This window comes from Aotus nancymaae, unplaced genomic scaffold (genome assembly GCF_030222135.1).
Source record: "Aotus nancymaae isolate 86718 unplaced genomic scaffold, 86718_ANA_hifiasm-v0.15.2.pri h1tg000044l, whole genome shotgun sequence".
Classification (NCBI taxonomy): Eukaryota; Metazoa; Chordata; class Mammalia; order Primates; family Aotidae; genus Aotus; species Aotus nancymaae.
In genome coordinates this window covers 6,121,900-6,142,718 of record NW_026988458.1, presented here as the reverse complement: position 1 = coordinate 6,142,718, position 20,819 = coordinate 6,121,900, and the positions used below count along the sequence as shown (strand labels likewise).

Here is a 20,819-nt window from a genome sequence, read left to right as displayed (position 1 = left end):
CTTTTGATAAAAATAACAAAAAGATACAGTGCTTCTATAACCTTATTGGGCTTATGAATCATGAGGGTCTTGTAAAAATGTAGACTCTTATTCAACACGGTTTGTCTCGAGTGGGGCCTGAGATTCTTTATTTCTAACAAGCTGTAGATGATGCCAACAGTGTTGGTGCTCATTGTTTATGGATGATACTGTATGGGTCACATGGCTTGAGAAATAAAAATCACTTGAGAGCATTTTGCGCACATAGTTGTAGTGACATTAGGCTATGACTACTGTATTTAATCTGCAAAAACAACCATAAATTATTCCCTTCCCATCAAGAGATGGAGCCTATTTTTTCATTCCTTGAGACGAGTTCATCATGTGATTGGTTTTGATCAAAAAACAACAGCAAGTTGCCACATGATGAGATCTGAAAGGTATCTGAGCACTGGGACTTCATCTCTCTTTCTGCTCTTACCTTCCATCACTCCCTAATTGCACCTGAGCTAGCCCATTGGAGGATGAGAGGCCATGTGGAAGAGAACCCAGATGCCCGCCAACAGGCTGCTAGCTGCCATCGCTGTGAAGGAAGCCATCCTAGCTTCACTCCAGCTAATTTTCCAGTTGATCACAGGCACATGAGCAAGCACAGCAGCTCTCAGTCAACCTGGTTCATACAGACGATCTCCTCAACCAACACACAGAACCACGAACTAAATAAAATCACTGCTGTTTTAAAAATAAATAAATATATAAATAAATTTTTGATTAGAGAAAGTTAAATATGAACAATTTAATTTTCTTTTAAATTATTTTAATGTCATTATACATATTTATCTTTAAATAGGTATATATAATTGTACATAATTGCATGAATAATCAAACTATTTATCTTTTAAGTGCTTTTATGCTTCACTGTTCCTATCTTCATTAGCCTATCTTCATCTTCATCTTCACAGCATGTCAGCAAAATGAACAATCTAATATATAGTCATATCTTTTTATGCTCAACTAATCATATATATGCATATATTTTCATATAATACATGCAGATATTTGTGTGTATATGTGCATATATACTTGTCATTTTGCTTTGTATTAAATGGGTTTTTATCATGCATACTTTTCTTAGTCTTTCACTTTCCACTCATACTTTCTTGTTGACATCACTTCAAGTCAACTTGTAATATTAATTTCTTGCAATTAATGGTTGCAGAGTATTCCAAGATGTGAATATAATGTAATGGCAATATATTCAAGTGTCCCTCTATTGATAGGCAATTATGTTTCTGGAGGGTTTTATTTGGGGGGGTGCTTTTTTCTTTTCCTTAGTCTTTCTATTATATTTGCTATTACAACCAAGACTTTTTATAATACTCCCATATATATGTCACTTTGTACTTGGACTTTTATCCATATAGGAGATGTTTCCAGGAATGACATCACTGTCAACAGATTTATATCTAATGCATACATGCACACACATTATAAAATGTTATTAAAGATTGTTGTTTTGCATTTAAAAATAGTATGATGATTTGTAGTTCTATGGTCAGAATGAGGATACATTAATATGATACATGTATGTGCATAAATGTGAATGAAAAGAAGATAATCCTGCTTTCAAGGTTTGCCAATTCAGTGATTACAAAGTAATACTCTTTGTTATTGTAATCACTGTTTCTCAAACTACTAGTGAAATTGGACATTTTTGTTTACTTGTTTGGCATTTGTATTTGCTCTTCTGTAAACTGGCAATATAGAGCAGCAATACTCAATAGAATTTACAAAATAAATATTAAAAATAAATACAAAATAAATAATAGAAATATTATATTAAATGTTTTAAGTGGCCACAAATGTCCACCAATTGTCATAGTGGAGCTGTGCAGATTTAGATTTTCAATCTGATTTTAAATTTTTTTCCTGTCATTTTTAAAGAATACTTTCCATATTATAGAAATTAACAATTTATTATCACTCCTTTTTTAAATTTTACTTTAAGTTCTGGGATACATATACAGACCTGCAGATTTGCTACAAAGGTATATATGTGTCATGGTGGTTTGCTGCACCTATCAATCTGTCATCTAGGTTTTAAGCCCCACATGCATTAGATATTTCTCCTGATGCTATCCCTTCCCCTTGCCTCCCACCCCACCAACAGGCCCCAGTGTGTGAATGTTCCCCTCCCTGTGTCCACGTGTTCTCATTATTCAACTCCCTCTTATGAGTGAGAACATATGGTGTTTGGTTTTCTGTTCCTGTGTTAGTTTGCTGAGAATGATGGTTTCCAGCTTCATCCATGTCCCTACAAGGGACATGAACTCATTCTTTTTTATGGCTGCATAGTATTCCATGGTGTATATGAGCCATATTTTCTTTTCCAGTCTATCATTGATGGGCACTCGGATTGGTTCCAAGTTTTTGCTATTGTAAATAGTGCTGCAAGAAACATATGTGTGCATGTGTCTTTATAGCAGAATGATTTATAATCCTCTGGGTGTATACACAGTAATGGGATTGCTGGGTCAAATGGTATTTCTGGTTCTAGATCTTGGGGAATGCCACACTGTCTTCCACAATGGTTGAACTAATTTACACTCTCATCAACAGTGTAAAAGCATTCCTATTTCTCCACATCCTTGTCAGCATCTATTGTTTCCAGACTTTCTAATGATCGCCATCCGAACTGGCATATTATCATCACTACATTTTTTAACATTTAGTTTTAAAATATTTATTATATTTTTAACTTGTGAAAGGGGTTAAAGTGATATTGTCAAATTTTTTATCATTCCATTTTTAAATTTTCTTAATAAACTTTGACATGATTTCGTATTGTTATAATACATTTAACAAATAGGGGGAAAAAGGAGATAATATCTTGATAGTGCTTTATTATTGTTCTTCAACCATATAGACTATATTTTCAAACTTTGCTTTGTTTGTATTTCAATATTTACTAGTTAAAAAATGCTATAGTTTTCAAACATCTTCTTCCATTCTGTTTTTAGTTTTTTTTTTAAAGAGTAACATTTCTTATTTGCCCACTTTAGTGGTTTGCATCTGGCTATTTTTACTAAAATGTAAACATTAATAACTTGTTAGGATTTTAGATGAAGCAATGTAACTATGATATGAAAAGTTAATGTTTAGTCCCTCAAATGTCTTCTTTGGCAGTTATATCCTATATATACTAGGATATATAGAATATAAAAAACAACCTGTGGCCCAGTGCAGTGGCTCACACCTATAATCCACTTTGGATGGCCAAGGCAGGTGGATCATCTGAGGTCAGGAGTTCAAGACCAGCCTGGTCAACATGGTGAAACTCCATCTCTACTAAAAATACAAAAATTACCTAGGCGTAGTGGCAAGTGTCTGTAATCCCAGCTACTCAGGAGACTGAGGCAGGAGAATCACTTGAATCCTGGAGGCGGAGGTTGCAGTGAGCCAGGATCCAGCCATTGCATTTCAGCCTGGACAACAAAGTGAGACTCTGTCTCAAAACAAAAAACAAAGAACAAAAACCTGTGATTATATTTCTTGACAAATCAAACCACCATATAAGCTAGAAACTCATGTAACAGATTGCTAGTACTAAATTGAGGTTATATGGTGTAAAAAATATATTTTCAAACATATAACTGATCGGAAATCTTTTCTGTAGCATCATATAACTGGAAGTTTATGCAATGAAGGCAGAACAGATTCTGATTTAATCTCCTCTAACATATAGTGAATTTACATGATTTAGTCAATTACGAAGAAGTCATATGTTTATTACAAAAAGAAGCCATAAAAATAGGATAGTTGTAATTTTTTTTTCACACCAAGAATGGGATATGCGTTCACATATATAAATGCTTTCACATTGGTAGCTTTCACATATGCTACCAAGATTTGTGATATGTCTACTTGTGCAGAAGACACAATTTTTTATCACATTTTTTCTTTGAGAATGTAATTCATGGTTGATTTGACCACCAGAATAATTGTTCATTTCACCAGAATAATTGTTCTTTGTTTATTTTGAGTTAATGGATTTTAACATTTATCTCACATTTCACTGTTGTTTCAATAACAAAATAAATTTTCTACTTATAAAATTGATGCTTCCTTATGGCAGAAAATTTAGAAAATGTTAAAAAAGAAGTAAAAATTTAAAACTAGAAAATAAAAATGTGGAAAAAAACACAATGAAATAAGCCTCAACCTCCCCTTGCCCCTCACAGAGATACATTTTTTACTTATAGAAAGTAAATAGTGTAAACTATTTTAAAATGTTTAATAAATTATCATGTACCTCATATCTTTGGCAACACAGTTTTGTTTTGCTACATGGTATTTCATACACCGACAAGCCAAGAATGCCAAATCACCTTTCCATTGGTGCTGTCATTCACAGGTGATATATTGGAGGTTCTACCCATGTCAGCAGGTTGGAAATTGCAGTTTTTTAAACCTGAGTGTTAGGTATTTTAGAGCAATATGGATTGCAGACAAATGTAGGTTAAAGTGCTATTTGCCCAGAAAATTAAGATACTTCTAGAGCCGTTACTATTAAATCTACCATTAGAACTATTTTTAAAATATTTTGTTAGAATAAAACATAATTTCTAAATTGTACATGTCTGAGTCAAAGGTTAATGGGTCAAAGCTTCTGGGCTACACACTTATTCAGGTTCCTTTCAAGTCCCTTTATCTGTGTTTTTATTGTTAATTTTTTTTTTCTTAATGTTGGTTGTATAAATAAATTAAGCTGCAGGCCCCATAAAACCAGGATCTACCTCTGGTATCAGTTAAATATTTTTTTCCCAACTTTTTAGCCTTAGGAAACAATGCTGTCAATCAAAAGTCCATAGACTTTTGATTGACAGCATTATTTTCTAAGGCAAACTATGAAAATACTAATCTTCTCTGATAGAAGCTGCATAAAGCATCATAAGATGACTAAATTTTTGTAGATCTTCTATTATATAAAAACAATAACTTATTTAAACATACTTTTTTAAATCTACTTTGCTCCTTTTTGCTTAAAATTTTCTTTGAGGACATTTAAAAATTAAATAGGTAAAGCATTTGAATTGAGTATGCAAGCTCCACTTTTGCATTCTTTTCTCATTCATATGTTAATTATGGACATCTATGCTATATGAAACAAAATGCTAGACACGGTGCATGCCAGTTGACCTATTAAATTACATGCCCCATTTGAGGGATCAGAAAATACTATTTTTCTAGCTCTATTGCTTGTATGTAGATTCCCTGAACTGTCTACTTGAGGTTTCCTTTTTTTTTTTTTTTGTTTACTGATTCTTATTTGCCCTCACTCGATTTTTTTTTTTTATTTCCTTCCTAACCCAGAGTTATTCTCTGGAATGAAAAATTTATATTAAACTCCTCCGTAGTTTACAAATGTTGCTCTACATAATCGTGAGAGAAGTCTGAAAATGAATATGAAGTAAAAGTTGAATTGTGGCAACTAGAATGGCTGCTTTATGCACACAGTCATTTACCTAACCAGTAAATAAGCAAGGCACTGTAATGTTTAGGAATGTGGGCTTTCAAGTTACATGGGGGGCAAAATCCTGGCTTTACTGATAACTAAAAATTTGACCCTGGACAGGTTAAATCCTTTAAATTTAGTTGCCACATCTGTAAACAACATAGGGGTGTGTGTGTGTGTGTGTGTGTGTGTGTGTGTGTGTATGTGTGTGTGTGTAAAGTTGTAGAGAAAATACTTTTATGTTTTGGCACAAAACATAAGATTTTACTGAAACTTGAGATCTGAATTGAAAGCCAGTCTTTGGAAGCAATCTACAACTGTAAAGATAATGAGAAGTCCAAAGATGCTCACCCAACCCCTGAGTTATGCGTGAATATTTCGCGGGAGGTGGCAGGGCAGCAGTGCTGAGGCTCAGGACCATGGAAATATCTCTTAATTGTGAAACTGAAGACATAGGACTTACCATGTTTCCAAAACAGACTTTCTCAGAAGGGAGAAGAGAGATAGTTGCCTTGCTCCCTATTATAAGCAGATACAATTCATTTTCTTCATTCCTTGCTTACTATATGGACTTTGTGTGTTTAAGATATTTGCCCTGGCTTTCATCACAATGGCCCTGGGATAAGATTGGAAGCACAGGGAAATCACACACTTGTTATTTGCTGTAAGTCATTAAAAAAAATCTGTCTCTGATCCAAAAACCTTGTGGGTGCATTTAGGACAGAATCAATAAAGACGAACATTAAAAACCTACCAATTTGTTGTGATGATTAAATATTTTGATACATGACAAAGTTATCACACTGGTACAAAGTGCTCAATTATTGTTTGCTACTATTATAACTGGCTTCTTTTAAGCTCCTGTGAGTGCAAGGTGCTTCCAGGTGCTATGTCACAATACAACTGATAGAAAATTGAAAAAAATTACAGGATTATTAAAATTTGTCCACATTCTTTGTCATTTCAGAATGTATTCATGAGGACTCATAGAAAAATGTCTGTATTTCATTGATTTAAAGTGTCATTTTTATCCACTTATTTTCAAAAACCTGGGTGCTTCTCTGTGAGACTCTAACGTGGGTCATTTAATTGTCGGTTTCAATATTTACAGGTATAGAGATGTTGAAAGCAAGTTAACTTAATTTCAGACCTTCATGTTACAATTGCTTATATCAATAACATATGCCAGCAAGAATAGTACCAACGTTTTCTTAAGATGAAGCTCAAATCATTAAAGTACAAAGGGAAAATATGGGACAGTCATGCACAGCTGTTGTTTAAACACAGAAAGAAATCACATTAGCAATCAGAACATTTTAACATCTAAAAATGGTTCCATGATAAATTTAAACACTTCTTTAAATACCCCATGCCTTTGAAAGTGATAAAAGATAACTTAAACAAATGAACAATTAAGGGAACTTGGGGTCTGAATATAGATAATCACAGCTACACCAAAAAATAAATCCTCAACTTTTATTTGTAAATAAAATATTCAGTGCAGTTCTAACTTAAGCATACAGAGTAAAATAAAACTCAGTCTTCAATTTTACAACTGAGTTTCTAAATGTAATGTTAGCCCTATGGGAAATAACATTTTCTCCCCTCAAGGATTGAATCTCGGCTGGTGCCGGTGCCAACACCGACGCTGGGATGACGCAGAGGCAGAAGTGGGAGAGTTTCTTGTCCTTGATGTTATAGTGCCCAGCTGGCATCTACTGAGACAGCTATTGGCTTCTTTCAGGGTTGGGCGATTTATCATTCAGGAGTGGACTTGGATCTCTTGAGGATCTGTGCCCCTTTCTGCCTCCCAGGAGAGAGGGTGATTTCCTAATTCCATGCCACACTGCAACCGGGAAATTCTGTCCATCTTTCTGACTCTTACTTAATTGAACTCTACTTTAAGCTCTGAAAACTATTCTGTTGCTCTTGTACACTGCTGGATTAAGGTGGAATATTTCAGGCCTCCTTTTGGTCCATCTTTCCAAATAGAAACCCACGCCATTCCTCTGCAAACTGTTCACCTCCCCAGGACTCCATCCAAGGCGTTACACACATAAACACCCTCCATTCTCAGACTGCACAAACATTTTTGTCTGTTCCAGCTCTCCTTACTCCCCACGTCCACTTCAGGGCTGTGTTTTTCACAGCTCTATGAGGTCTACACAATTCCCATTGGCTGCTGATTCCCTCCCTTCCATCAGCCCAGAGAATCATTAAATGGTTGGGGGTGGAGTGGTGAAAAAACTGCACATATTACCGCAAACCTATGAAAAGACACCTTTTTCTTCTTTTCTTCTATTTCTAACTTTTCTCCAGAAAAAGAATATAGCACTTTAGCTGACTGCATGGTGAAAGGGGCATTGAGTCCTTTCTACTCCCTTCTACTTTCAGCGCTTTCTATTTCAGGCCTTTCTACGCCTTGGCCTGAAGTAGAAAGAAACAGGAGTGGAAACAAGTATCAGGGAGAATTGTGACATTAGAGAGATTTGGCATGACCCCCCAAACCTCACCATGTTACCTAACGCAATTTTAGCCCTCAGAATGTCACACAGAGAGACGGCTAACATTTCCGGGGTTTAGTTTGTTAAACAAGGAAAATAGGACCCCATATTTTAAAGAGCATTAAATAAATATTTAATATAGTATGCAAAATGTATTTCAAAATAACTATCTCAATATTCAATTAAAGTACTAATATTGATCACTAATAATCATTAATTATAATAATATATCAATATGGCTTATTAATTGTAATAAATGTATCAGACTAATGAAAGATGTCAATAACAGGTGAAACTGGGTCTGCAGTATATGGGAACTCATGGTACTATCTTTGCAGCTTTCCTGCAAATCTAAAATTATTCTGAAATTTTAAAAAATGTTTTTTAACTTTTATTTTCAAGAAAAAAGTGAATTTGCATAAACTGAGAATTATTGTTCAACGTTCACGTATTGTGTACAAGACCGTACCCCAAATGAACGCTTTCCCATAATTGAATCAATGCTAAGAAATAAGTTCACCACCGGAGAGGAGTTATGTTTTCATGCAGATTTAAGTTTGGATTTCAAATCAAAAATAAGGTTATTGACACGGTCAAAAGGGGCCCCTTTTAAGAGTTTGTAGGTGTGTTAGTCTACTTTATCCACTCCTGATAAAGACATACCTGAGGCAGGGAAATTTATGAAAGAAAGAAATTCACTGGACTTACAGGTTCACAGGGCTGGAGAGGCCTCACAATTATGGTGGAAGGCAAGGAGGAGCAAGTCATGTCTTAAATGGATGGCAGCAGGAAAAGAGATAAAGACTTTGTGCAGGGGGAACTCCTCTTTTTTAAACCATCAGATCTCATGAGACTTATTCGCTATCACATGAACAGCACAGGGAAAGACCTGCCCCCTTGATTCAATTAACTCCCACTGGGTCATTCCCACAACACATAGGAATTCAAGATGAGGTTTGGGTGGGGACACACCCAAACCATATCAGTAGGCATCTTTTTCAATTTCATTTCTCTCATATGAAAGGAAAAAATTCCACTGCCTTATTTTATGTTGATCTATACAATCCTTTTTCTTTTTCCCATGCATTATAATATATGGCTTTAAAATGTGAACAGTAGTTGAGAGAAATAGTCCTCAGGTGAACCTGAGTCTCCCAGATGATGTGTCAAGTATCAGATGCCTGCTGTCAACCGTGGACTCAGGGGACTTTTCCCTTAAAGTCTCTTATGGTTTTTCTGTGATACCTTCCCAGAAAGCATGCATTTATTTCTCCTGTCAGCTAGAATCACTAGAGTTTTAAATTTGTGAATTAAACATGACTTATTTTTCTTTTCAGAAAAGATAAAATCTATGCTAAATAATTCTGCCATGTTTCATCTCTGGGAATTTAACAGGATCGAGTCCTGGGGAAGGAAATGAATTATAAATTTGGTAAAATGCCATTTGTTTTAGAATCTCTAATTTACTTCATTTGATTGTGAGGTTTTTTTCCTTCCCTAATTAAATAAGTGAATAGAAAGCTACATATATAAATTTATTATTATTCAGAGTTTTGTGCTTTAGGATAAATTGAAAATAAAATAAAATAGCTGTCTACAACTTCTAGTTTTACTAATGAAAATGAATCAGTTTTCTGGTTTCTGGTAGTTTTTTCCTGTTCTGAAAATTGTTGTTTGATTATCCATTAATTGTTTGATCAATAAAATAATTAGAAATTTCACTTTGTTTTAACCAGAAATGTTAAAAATCTACCTTACTTGATTGGCAAATTGATGTGGCAGACATAAAACTTTACATTGCAATTTCCCACTATTAGCTTCGCAGCATTTGTGTTTTCCAGACAGCTATTTTCAGGGGATATTTTGTAATAGCAGAATCTTGACCTGTTTAGAAATAGTTGGTTTGGCCAGTATTAGCTGACACTAACTAAATAAAGAAAAGGAGAAAGGTGAGGGGAAGAGAGGGAGCATGAATAAATAAATTTTAAAAACAAGCTAATAAACTTTAAGAAACAGTGACTGGAGATTTGGTGGGTCTTTGGTTACATATTCAAGAATTTAAAAAGAATTTATCAAGACTTGCATTTCGGGTCAGAATACAGTAAATGTTTTCAGCACCTCGGACAGCAGGTGAAAAGGCCATTAATTCTGAGAGACAAGAAAAAAACAAAAGAAATCCTATGAGTCCTTTAGATTTGTGTTTTGAGAAAGCTTCCAGGCTGTAGTGTAGGAAGAGAAAGCCCAGCAGACACACTGAGTTAAGGAGAGAGAACTGAGAGACAAAGAAGACCACGGTGTCTGGGTGTTACAGAAAAGAATGTGGAGGAAGAAAGAGCCAGAAGGGCAGAATTCCAGAGATCTGCAGAGGATTCCAATTGAGTGTTCATCTGATCAGCAAATGCATATGGGAAAAGGACTTGTGGCCAGGGAAATAAGCCATTAGGAAGAGTATTGGGAAGGGTAATAGAGCCCTGCCCTTACACAGGGCCGTCAATAGTGCCTGTTCATGCCAGCCAGAATGGAAATCCCATGATTCATGGGACAGTGCATTGAGTTTGCAGAAGGGTCTTGCCTCACTAATGGAAAAAATTTGGCTTTAGACTCAGCATTGCCCTGTTCCTGCCCAACAGTTATTAAAACCAATATCTGAAAGGATCAAACTGTTTATAAGCAACTTATGTCCCAGAACACAGGTCAATAATAGGAGTTAAAACTCCTCCAGCACTGAGTAAGGTAAAATTCACAACTTCTGGGATCCAATAAAAAATTACCAAGCATGTAAAGAAGCAGACAAATGTCTCATAATGGAGGGAAAATCTTTCAATCTTGACAGATGTGAAAATTAACAGGCATTAAAATAGTTATTATAACTGAATTCTATGTATTACAAAAGTTAAGTCCAGACAGAAAAGATATGAAAAAAAGAGCCAAACCAAAATTGCTACAAACTGCAATGTCTAAGATACAAAATGCATTGCATTATACTAAGGACAGATTAGACACTGTTAACAAAACAGAGAGCTTAATAGCTAGTGACAGAAATTATCCAAAATGAAACACAGAGATAAAAGAAAAACTTTTTTCCCCATTTTAATCCTTTCTAAGTATACAGTGGAGTGGTATTAATTGCACATTGTTGTGCAACTATCACGTCTATCTCCATAACGTTTTCAGCATCCCAAACTGAAAGTCTGTAACTGTTAAATAGGAATACTTTATTATTCTTATCTCCCTACCCGCTGTTAACCACGGTTCTACCTTCTCTCTCTATTAATTTGACTATTGTAGGCATCTCAGATGAGTGTAATCATAAATATTTATCCTTTTGTGACTGCCTTATTTTACTTGGCATAGTGTCTTCGAGGTTCACACATATTGTAACTTTCATGAGAATGTCGTTCATTTTTTAAGATTGAGTATCAATGTTTGTACACAGCACATTTGGGTTATCTGTTCATCTGTTCGTGGACACCTGGGTTGTTTCTACCTTTTGGCTGTTGTGTACAATGCTGCTATGAACATGAGTGTACAACTATATGTTTGAGTCCCTGTTTTCAGTTTTTTGGGGTATATGCCTCACAGTGAAATTGCTGGATTATGTGGTAATTCTATGTTTATACTTTTTAGGAGCTGCCATATTGTTTTCTACAGAGGCTACACCATTTTACATTCCCACCATATATACACAAGAATTTCAGTTTCTCCACATCCTCATCAATACTTGGTGTTGCACATCTATTTGATGTCTTTTCAATGAATGATGCTAGAACAATTCAATATCTCCATAAATAATAATTTCAATCAATACTTCATACCAGGAACCAAATTATCTAAATTTAATCATAGATCAAAACATAAAATCTAACACTATAAAACTGTGGCTGGCATAATAATTCCCTCACAGGCCAAAAAATGCTTCTAGAAGCTGGAAATGACCCTCAACTACCAGCCAGAAAGGAGCTGGGGATCTCAGTAATATAATTGCAAGGAATTGAGTTCCGCTCACAATTCAATAAATAAGGAAACAGATTCTCCCCTACGGTCTCCAAAAAGAAACACCATCATCCTGCTGACTCCTTGATTTAACTCAGTGAAATCCATGTTGGACTTCTAACTTAGAGAACTGTAAAATAATAAATAGATGTTACTTAAACTACCAAGCTTGTATTCATGTGTCATGGTAACAGGAGAAAACTAATACATCATACGAGCCAGCAATCTTACTCCTGTATATTTATTTATCCAAGAAAAATGAAACACGATTTTTACAAACAGCCTATACATGAATGTCTATAGTGGCTTCATTCATAATTGTCGACAACTAGAAACAAATGTCCTTGAGCTGGGGGATGGGTAACAATTGTGGCATAGCCAAACAATAGAATACCATTCAGCAATGGAAAGGAGCAAAGAAACAGAGGGTATGATTGTAAGGTACTTTAGTTCATTTAAAACAGAAATTAGGTCTTTTTTCCTTTGAATAATCAGTGACACAGTAAAGTCAATGCTAAACAGATGAAATATTCTGGTGAGATATGAAATCTCTGCTACCTAGGACGATTACATCAAAGATAATTAATAATCTTTATTACTCATTGTTAAGAACTCTGAGCTCAGCTTACAGTTTTAACAATGCAAAACAGAAAAGCTAAATTCTGGTTTTGTATTAGTAACATATTTGGTAGCAAAGTTTCACAAACATTTTATTTCTTATGAATAACTGAGCCAACTCTCGCAAAATTTAATACGTGTCTTTCCTTCTTTTCAGATTCATTATTTAAAGCTATTATAAATGAAAGCAAAGAAACATTTCCTGTCTGTGTACATTCTGCAACTTCTTTATCCATTCGGTCTTTGTCACTACCCGGCTTCGTTCTGGGAACACCAAACCTTACAAAGGGTACAAAAGTACTCTTTTTCTCTTTTGAAAACAAAACCATCATAATAGATTGCATACACAGCTATATGTCTCTGTCACTATAGCTTCTAATATAGTCTCAACCATCAATAATAATTATAACTTTTACCCAAATAAGTCACATATAGTTTACAAAATAAAACTGGTACTTAGATAATTGAGGACTTTCTGTAATATACTGTTACCAAAAAAAAGCTGGTCACCTTAGCACGTCCTAAGAAACGTGGTTTACTTTGTATGGGGGACACCTGTTTGGTGTCACAAAGCCAATACATAAAACCACAAGTGAGTGTCAAGCAGTGTAGGGGTTATTTGATGGCCATAGAAATGAGAAGGCAGCCATGGCTCATAAATGAGCTTCTCGACTAGTGAGGGGTAAGGGGGTTAAAATGTAGGGCTTCTCTAATGAAGGAGTTGGACATTAAAAGCAAGAGAAACAATATTTGTGTCTTTTCTGGAAATGGGCGGTGTACTTCTTGGAACTGGAGTGCTGCCTCCCTTTTTGTTCTTTTATGGCTTCTTTCAGTCATTGTCATGGTGACTGTCAACTGTGATGGCACTGGTGGGAGTGTCATTAAGCATGGAAATGAGATTATCATGAATCCTGAGGTCCTCTTGAAGTTGTTTGGTCAGCTATGTTGATTCTAATGAGTCTCAGATAGTTTGGTTACAAAGGAAACTTTTGATCACAGGTGTCTTGTTTCTTAAAGATAGGCAGGGTAGAAATTCAGCTGTGTCACATAGGCATGACATTGGGTAACAAGACCAACATTTTTCAGACTAGCAAAACTTCTGACACTTATTATGCAACCTTCCACATCTCTGGATATCACATTTACACCACGTTTAGTGACATGACCCAAAGATAGAGTCACCTTTTAGTGAGTGTAAGAAAAAATGTACGTGAGCTTAAACAGTCCATAAGAAGCACTTCCTAAGAAACATGCTTTACTTTGTTCCATCAGATGAGTCCAACGGGCTTTGTTAAAATGCTAAAACTATTAATGTGTAATTTTAAAATATGCTTTAAAAATAACATTATAAAAATATGATGATCCAATAGAATATCATGTGAGCAAAAAAAAGAGATAAATATATGTCAACAATTTATTAAATTCATTAATTAAGGGCACTAGTAAGATATTAGGACCAGTTCAAAAACTAGCTGAGAAACTAGATATAAATAGGCAATGAAAGGATAAAATTATTGGGTCAGATACAGAACTGATTAATGCCCCCAAAAGCCCATACATACAATCTTCGAGATTATCTCCAGAGACAAATCATTTTTATCTCTACCAGACAAAACTCTACAAGTTGACATGTAACTTAGTGCAAGACCTTTAATCAATATGAAACAGTGAATTGAACGGTGACTTGAACATTCCGCTGGCCTTCAGCTTCATATGACATTAAAAGAATGTACCACACACGTTTTTTTTGCTGCATTTTCACATTTTGGACAACACTTATGCATATTCATATCACTACCCCAGCAGCTGTTGAAAATTTACTTTCTTTGGAACCCTAATGGGATTTCTAAATATGTAAATAGCACAATCAAAAGATGCCTGAGCCTGTGAATCAGCACAGCTCTTTCTCATACCTTTCCCTCATTCCACACCCACACACAAAAGTCTAGATCTTCCTATCAGCCTCAGTGTTTCTTCTTTTCCAGGAAAAAACATCCTAATACAATAATAAGCATTCAATTAGATAAGCTCAAGTCCTATATTTAATACTAAATAACCTCAACATCCTTGGCAAATTACTTTATTCTCTAAATTTCAATATACTTCTTTTCAATATAAACTTGATTATCCCTATCATATAGAGATTGTGAGAATAAATAAAATCCACATTTGCTGTTCTTTCTGCAGGGAAAGCTCTTTCCCCAGTTTTTGCATTGCTGATCTCTCATTACTCTGTCTTTAGCCAAGTCATTTCTTGGTGAAATTAAATAAATATTATAGAGTAGAATTTGCTGAGATTATGAAAATGTTCTCTATCTGTGCTGCCTATTACAGTAACCACCAAACTGATTTTTAAATGTTATTGCATTTTAATTCAGTAACCACACGGGATTAGTGATAACACACTGTACAGTGTGCGTTTTGAAAAAGGGCAGTAATTAGGAAGAACAAGAGAGCGTAATGGTTTAAACATCAGGCTATCAAATGAACGGTTAATTTGTGAAGTGCAGAGTTAAATAATTGAGGTAGAAAAAAACCCAGCAATTAGGTCACCTGATAGACATATTTGAATATATAGAGTATAAGATCACATTCACTTATTGAGTAGAAACTTTAAAAAAGCTTAAGTCAAGCTCTTCATTTGGGGAGGGTACATGCCTGGTTCCCGGGAATTTTGTGAATTCAGTCTTCCAAAATTCTTAGCTTGTCTATATTTATGATTCCCCCCTTTTGTTTCTTTCTTCTCTATCTCTCCTTTTTAGTTCTTTTCCTGACTGCCTTTTAAAAAAATGTTTAGTCCCAAAATAACTTAAATGAATTCTTTGGACTTTGTTTTGTCATTCTCGTTTTGCAGCTGCTAAGTATTAAATTGTCTCAGCCAGCTGAGGATGGCTAAACTGACGGTTACATACAGTATTATTTAACTTGAATGTGTTAACAGTTCAGCTAAAATACTAAATTTACATTTGGGATAATTAATATAAACACAAAAGAGAAGTCACTTAAGAGTATGAAAAATAGGCCAGGCACAGTGGTTCATGCCTATAATCCTAGCATTTTGGAAGGCTGAGACAGAATTACTTGAGCTTAGGTGTTCAAGACCAGTCTGGACAACATAGGGAGACCCTATCTCTACAAAAAATAAAAATATTAGCCAGGCGTGGTGGTGCACAATTGTGGTACCAGCTACTCAGTTGGCTAAGGCGGGAGGATTTTTTGGGCCCCGGAGGTTGAGACATAGTGAGCTATGACTGCGCCACTGCACTCCAGCTTGGGTATCAGAGCAATGTCCTGTCTCAATTTAAAAAAATGACATATAAAAATCTTGGTTCCAGAAGTAGCCTTTATTTCAAACATTTTCTTTGTTTTCCTCCATAAAACATTCAAATGTGAAATCAAATATTTTACTTCTTGATTCTTGGTTTGGAAAAATGCAGACCCCTTATCCACAGGTGTGATGTGGTTATATGTCAATTTACCCTGTTAGTAAAGTATAAGATTTATAATTCATTTTATTTTAGATATTTTACATATAGAAATAAATCATGAGAATTTGTGTTATCAGAATTCAAATATTTCTGGGAAACACACTTAAGCAGTATTTACATCAATTTAAGAGCCTTGATAAAAACAGAAAAATTCAGTTGCCTGTCATTTAAGAAAATGTAACATCATAAAGACACAGCCTAAAATGTGTTTAGTCAAAGCAGTGCCACATTCATTTCTTTACTTACCATCTACTGATTGGGCAGTCACCAGGCATCAGAGACTCTGTTATGTGCTGGGGATGCTACAAAGGACAAAATAGTATTTATTTAGATGCCTATTTAATTTACTTCTTTATTATTTAAAACGTATGTTTGTTGTGGCTCTGCTTACAATAGCAAAGACCTGGAACCAACCCAAACGCCCATCAATGATAGGCTGGACAAAGAAAATGTGGCACATATACACCATGGAACACTATGAAGCCATAAAAAATGATAAGTTCATGTCCTTTGTAAAGACATGGATGAATCTAGAAACCATCATTCTCAGCAAACTGACACAAGAACAGAAAACCAAACACCACATGTTCTCACTCACAGGTGGGTGATGAACAATGAGAACACATGGGCACAGGGAAGGGAACAACACTCTCTGGGCTGGGTGGGGGGTAGATGGGAGGGGAGGGGAGGGACAGCAGGCGCGAGGATGGGTAGGGATAACACAGGGAGAAATGCCTGATGTAGGCAATGGGGGCGGTGGGGGGATGGAGACAGCAAGCCACCATGGCATGTATGTACCTATGCAGCAACCCGAAAGCACAATAACAAAAAAATCACCTGGAATTTATTAAATGAATCATGTTTCTTAGAAACATAGAAACACATTCCTCCTCTTGCCCACATGGTGTAGCAGCAACCTGTTTTGATTTTTTGTCTCCCCAGCCCTTGACTTTTTTTTTTTTTTTTTTGAGAGAGAGGGGAAGAAAGTGGTCATTTGTACAAAAGATACTTTCTTCTTATTAGGCAAGAATCCTTCCCCAAAACTAAACCATCCTTATAAAACTAATGAAAAGTCTCCAGTTTAGGAGAAGGAGAGGGAAATGACTGCCTGCGGTTGTTCCAGAGGTCATGAGATTTGCAGCTTCCTCAGTTACAACTATCAAACTCTAGCTGTTGAAGCATTTGCTAGTTTTAGTTATTTATTTAGTTATTCTTTCACTTAACAATTAAATTATAAAGTTACCTAATAATGAGCTACCTGTAATCCTTATGTAAATTGATAAAAGAAGTAGAAAAACTTAGTGTATAGATGACAAGTAGATAGATGACAGATAGATTAGATAGATTGATTGATTGATTGATACAGATATAGAGATAAATGATAGATAGGAACCCATATACTCAGGCACATACATAAAGAGAAAACAAGCAAGAAAGTGGTACACACACAAACACGCATGTATCAAGCAAGAAAGAAATGATTCACAGTAGGCGCTTTGGTACTACCTCTGTAAATGAGTACTTATAACTTCCTTCTTCCTCTACCTATTCCATCTATCCTCTGCCCCCTCCTGGCGCCTCAGATCATGGGTTTCTATACTCAGTGCAATGATTAGAGGGCCTGGATCCTCAGAGGCTCTGCCTTGCTCTGCCTGCTGTAGCTTTCCACGGACTTTTCCTACACGGCATGGTAGTTTGAGACGTGATCCAGGGAGCCCCTGGATCCTAGACACATTCCTCTCCTTGCCCACATTGTGTAGCAGCAAGCTGTTTGGTTATTTTTGTCTCCTCATCCCCCAAGACTTCTTTATGTTTTGAGAGAGGGGAAGAAAGTCGTCATTTGTACAAAAGATACTTTCTTCTCATTAGGCAAAAGAATGCAAATGCTTTAATCATTGCATGGAGTTGAAAATACATGTGGAAAGTTAAATATGGATGCTGAGTATACAAAATGGTGGATTGTACTGGCTATTTGGATAGTATGCTATTATCTTTGAAACCACCTTTGCAAAATCATAAGAGAAATCTGACAGTTGATTCCATCTTGCTTCTAACCTTGACAATTCCCTCGGTCATTTCTGGGCACGGGCCAAGCTAACTTTGGAAGAAATTTAGTTTGTAGTTTAAATAACAGGCCTTCCCCCAAATTAAACCATCCTTATAAAACTAATGAAAGGTCTCCAGGTTAGGAGGATGAGAGGGAAATGACTGCCTGCCGTTGTTCCAGAGGTCACAAGATTTGCAGCTTCCTTAATTACACCTACCGAAAACATCACTACTGTAGAACCTAAGATTGGCCATTTGAGATGTCTTTTCAGGCCTTTGCCTTTCTGGCTACCAGAAGGCCCCACTGGGACCAGCAGCTCCTCTGGGGTTTCCTACTTAGGAGCTCACTCAGCACACAAGAACTGCTTTTCACACCCCTATGATTGCATCCCCAACCAATCAGTATTCTCCCTTCCCTACTCTCCTGCCCACCAAACTATCCTTGAAAAACCTTAGCCTCAGAATTTTCAGTGGGATCGACTTGAGATTAACTCCACCTCCCAGGTAGTGTGGCAGGCTGTACATCAATTAAACTCTTCCTTTACTGCAATGCCATAGTCTCAGCCAATCGACTTTGTCTGTGCAGCAGGCAGGAAGGACCCCACAGATAATTACATCCTCCCCCTCAAACCATCTCTATATTCTCTGCTCTGCGATGCTGGGGGTGAACTGCAAACTATGCTTGGTTGCCAGCAAGCTTTCTGTCAACGTATGCCAACGGGGTGCTAGGGAGAGAGTGGGAGGCAGGAGGCATAGGAGGGCTTGCTGCTTCCTAGGTCTTATTTTTCCTACCAAGTTTGCCCCAGTCATGACCCTTCCCTTTGGAAGCATTTTTGGGTTTTAATAGCAGCTGGTTCTATTTCCAGATATCTTCCTTAATGCCAGAATTGGCTTCTAGGCTACCAGCCTAGAGGCACCTCTCTTTCCTAGGAATTCTGGGTTCCAATTCTGTGACCCTTGTCTGAGAGACTGAGGCTCCAAAAGCTGTTCAGAAGCCCTTCTCCTCAGACGTGTAGGTCCCAGCTCGGCAAAGCCTCTTCCAATCTCAAAACATTCCAGTACCAGCCAGGCAATATCTCACCTAAGACATCGCAGACTCAATTCACAGGACTCTTCAGCCAATGTTGTAGGTTCTAATCCCAAGCTCATCCCTCTTTTCCTAGCTCTTAAAGTAATGTCTCACTCCAATAATGTCTCACTCACCAGTTCCTTTAAGTCTTCTTGTCCTCTCATACCTGTTTAGCCAATATCCTGTATTAAATTCTCTCTGATAAAACAAAAACTATTTGGCTTTCTGTGGAAACCAGAAACTTGATCTTGACTCCAAGCTCTCAGTTTGAAGCTCATTCGTTAAAGCAATATTCAATCAGAAACACATCTCAGTTATACTGAATTGCCCTTACTGACACTAAAATGCATCATAATTTTTCTGGTATTCTCTTTGGAAATAATACCGAGTTATGTTAGTAGAAATTATAGGCCAGCAGATGAGCTTTTTCTTGGATTGTGGACAGCAGATAGATCAGCAACATTTTTTTCTTAGAACCAAATAGATTTCTAACAATAATGTAAGCTTGATATCATGTTGAGTTTTAAAAAAGAAAAAACAGTGAGACATTGCCTAAATTTAGTACCATATGAAGTAGACCTTTAATTTTTTTTTCATTAAGTTTTCTTTTAAGTTCCAGGGTACGTGTGCAGTATGTGCAGGTTTGTTACATAGGTAAGTATGTGCCATGGTGATTTGCTGCACAGATCAACCCGTCACCTAGGTATTAAGCTCAGCATCTGTTAGCTATTCCCCTGACAGGCCCCAGTGTGTTGTTCCCCCAACTCCCTATATGTTCATGTGTTCTTATCATTCAGCTCCCACTTATAAGTGAGAGCATGAAGTGTTTGGTTTTCTGTTCCTGCGTTAGTTTGCTGAGGATGGCTTCCAGCATCATCCATGTCCCTGCAAAAGACATGATCTCATTCCTTTTCATGGCTGCATAGTATTCCATGGTATATATGTACCACACTTTCTTTATCACATCTATCATTGATGGTCGAGTTGATTCCATGTCTTCGCTATTGTGAATAGTGCTGCAATGAACATACCTGTGCATGTATCTTTATAATAGAATGATTTATATTCTTTTGGGCGTATATCCAGTAATGGGACAGGTGGGTCAAATGGTATTTCTGCTTCTAAATCTTTGAGGAATTGCCACACCGTCTTATGCGATAGTTTAACTAGTTCACATTCCCACCAATAGTTTAAAAGCGTTCCTTTTTCTCCACAACCTTGCCGGCATCTGCTGTTTCCTGACTTTTAAATCACCACAATTTTAGCTAGCATGAAATGTTATAGCCCTGTGGTTTTGATTGGCATTTCTCTAATGATCAGTGATGTTGAGCTTTTTTTCTCATATGTTTGTTGGCTGCATGAATGTCCTTTTTTGAGAAGTATGTGTTCATTAGACCTTTACTTTAGAGAATACTGAAAGCTAGGAGCACTGAATTCAGGGATCTAGAGGAACAGGATCATGAGATGACCAAGTTTCCTGAGATGAATAAGGATGCTCTAAGTTAGTGACTCATTGAAATGAATCTATGTTACAGTGAGAGGAAATTAAATTTGGGACCCCAAATTCATTTAATCGAAGGGAAAAGTCAAGCTGGAAACTGGGTCAT

General features: G+C 36.3%; 1 protein-coding gene across 2 annotated transcripts in view; it reads right to left on the bottom strand.

The window, feature by feature from the left end:
• The window catches only part of LIG4 (DNA ligase 4), a 207,088-nt gene that overhangs the window by 28,222 nt on the left and 158,047 nt on the right, over positions 1-20,819 (bottom strand). For both annotated transcript variants that reach the window (XR_010337182.1, XR_010337183.1), the window contains exons 5-6: positions 16,344-16,399; positions 3,347-3,484 (exon numbers count right to left, since the gene is read on the bottom strand). The gene's annotated coding sequence lies outside the window, so the exon portion shown is untranslated. The remainder of the gene's footprint in view (positions 1-3,346; positions 3,485-16,343; positions 16,400-20,819) is intronic.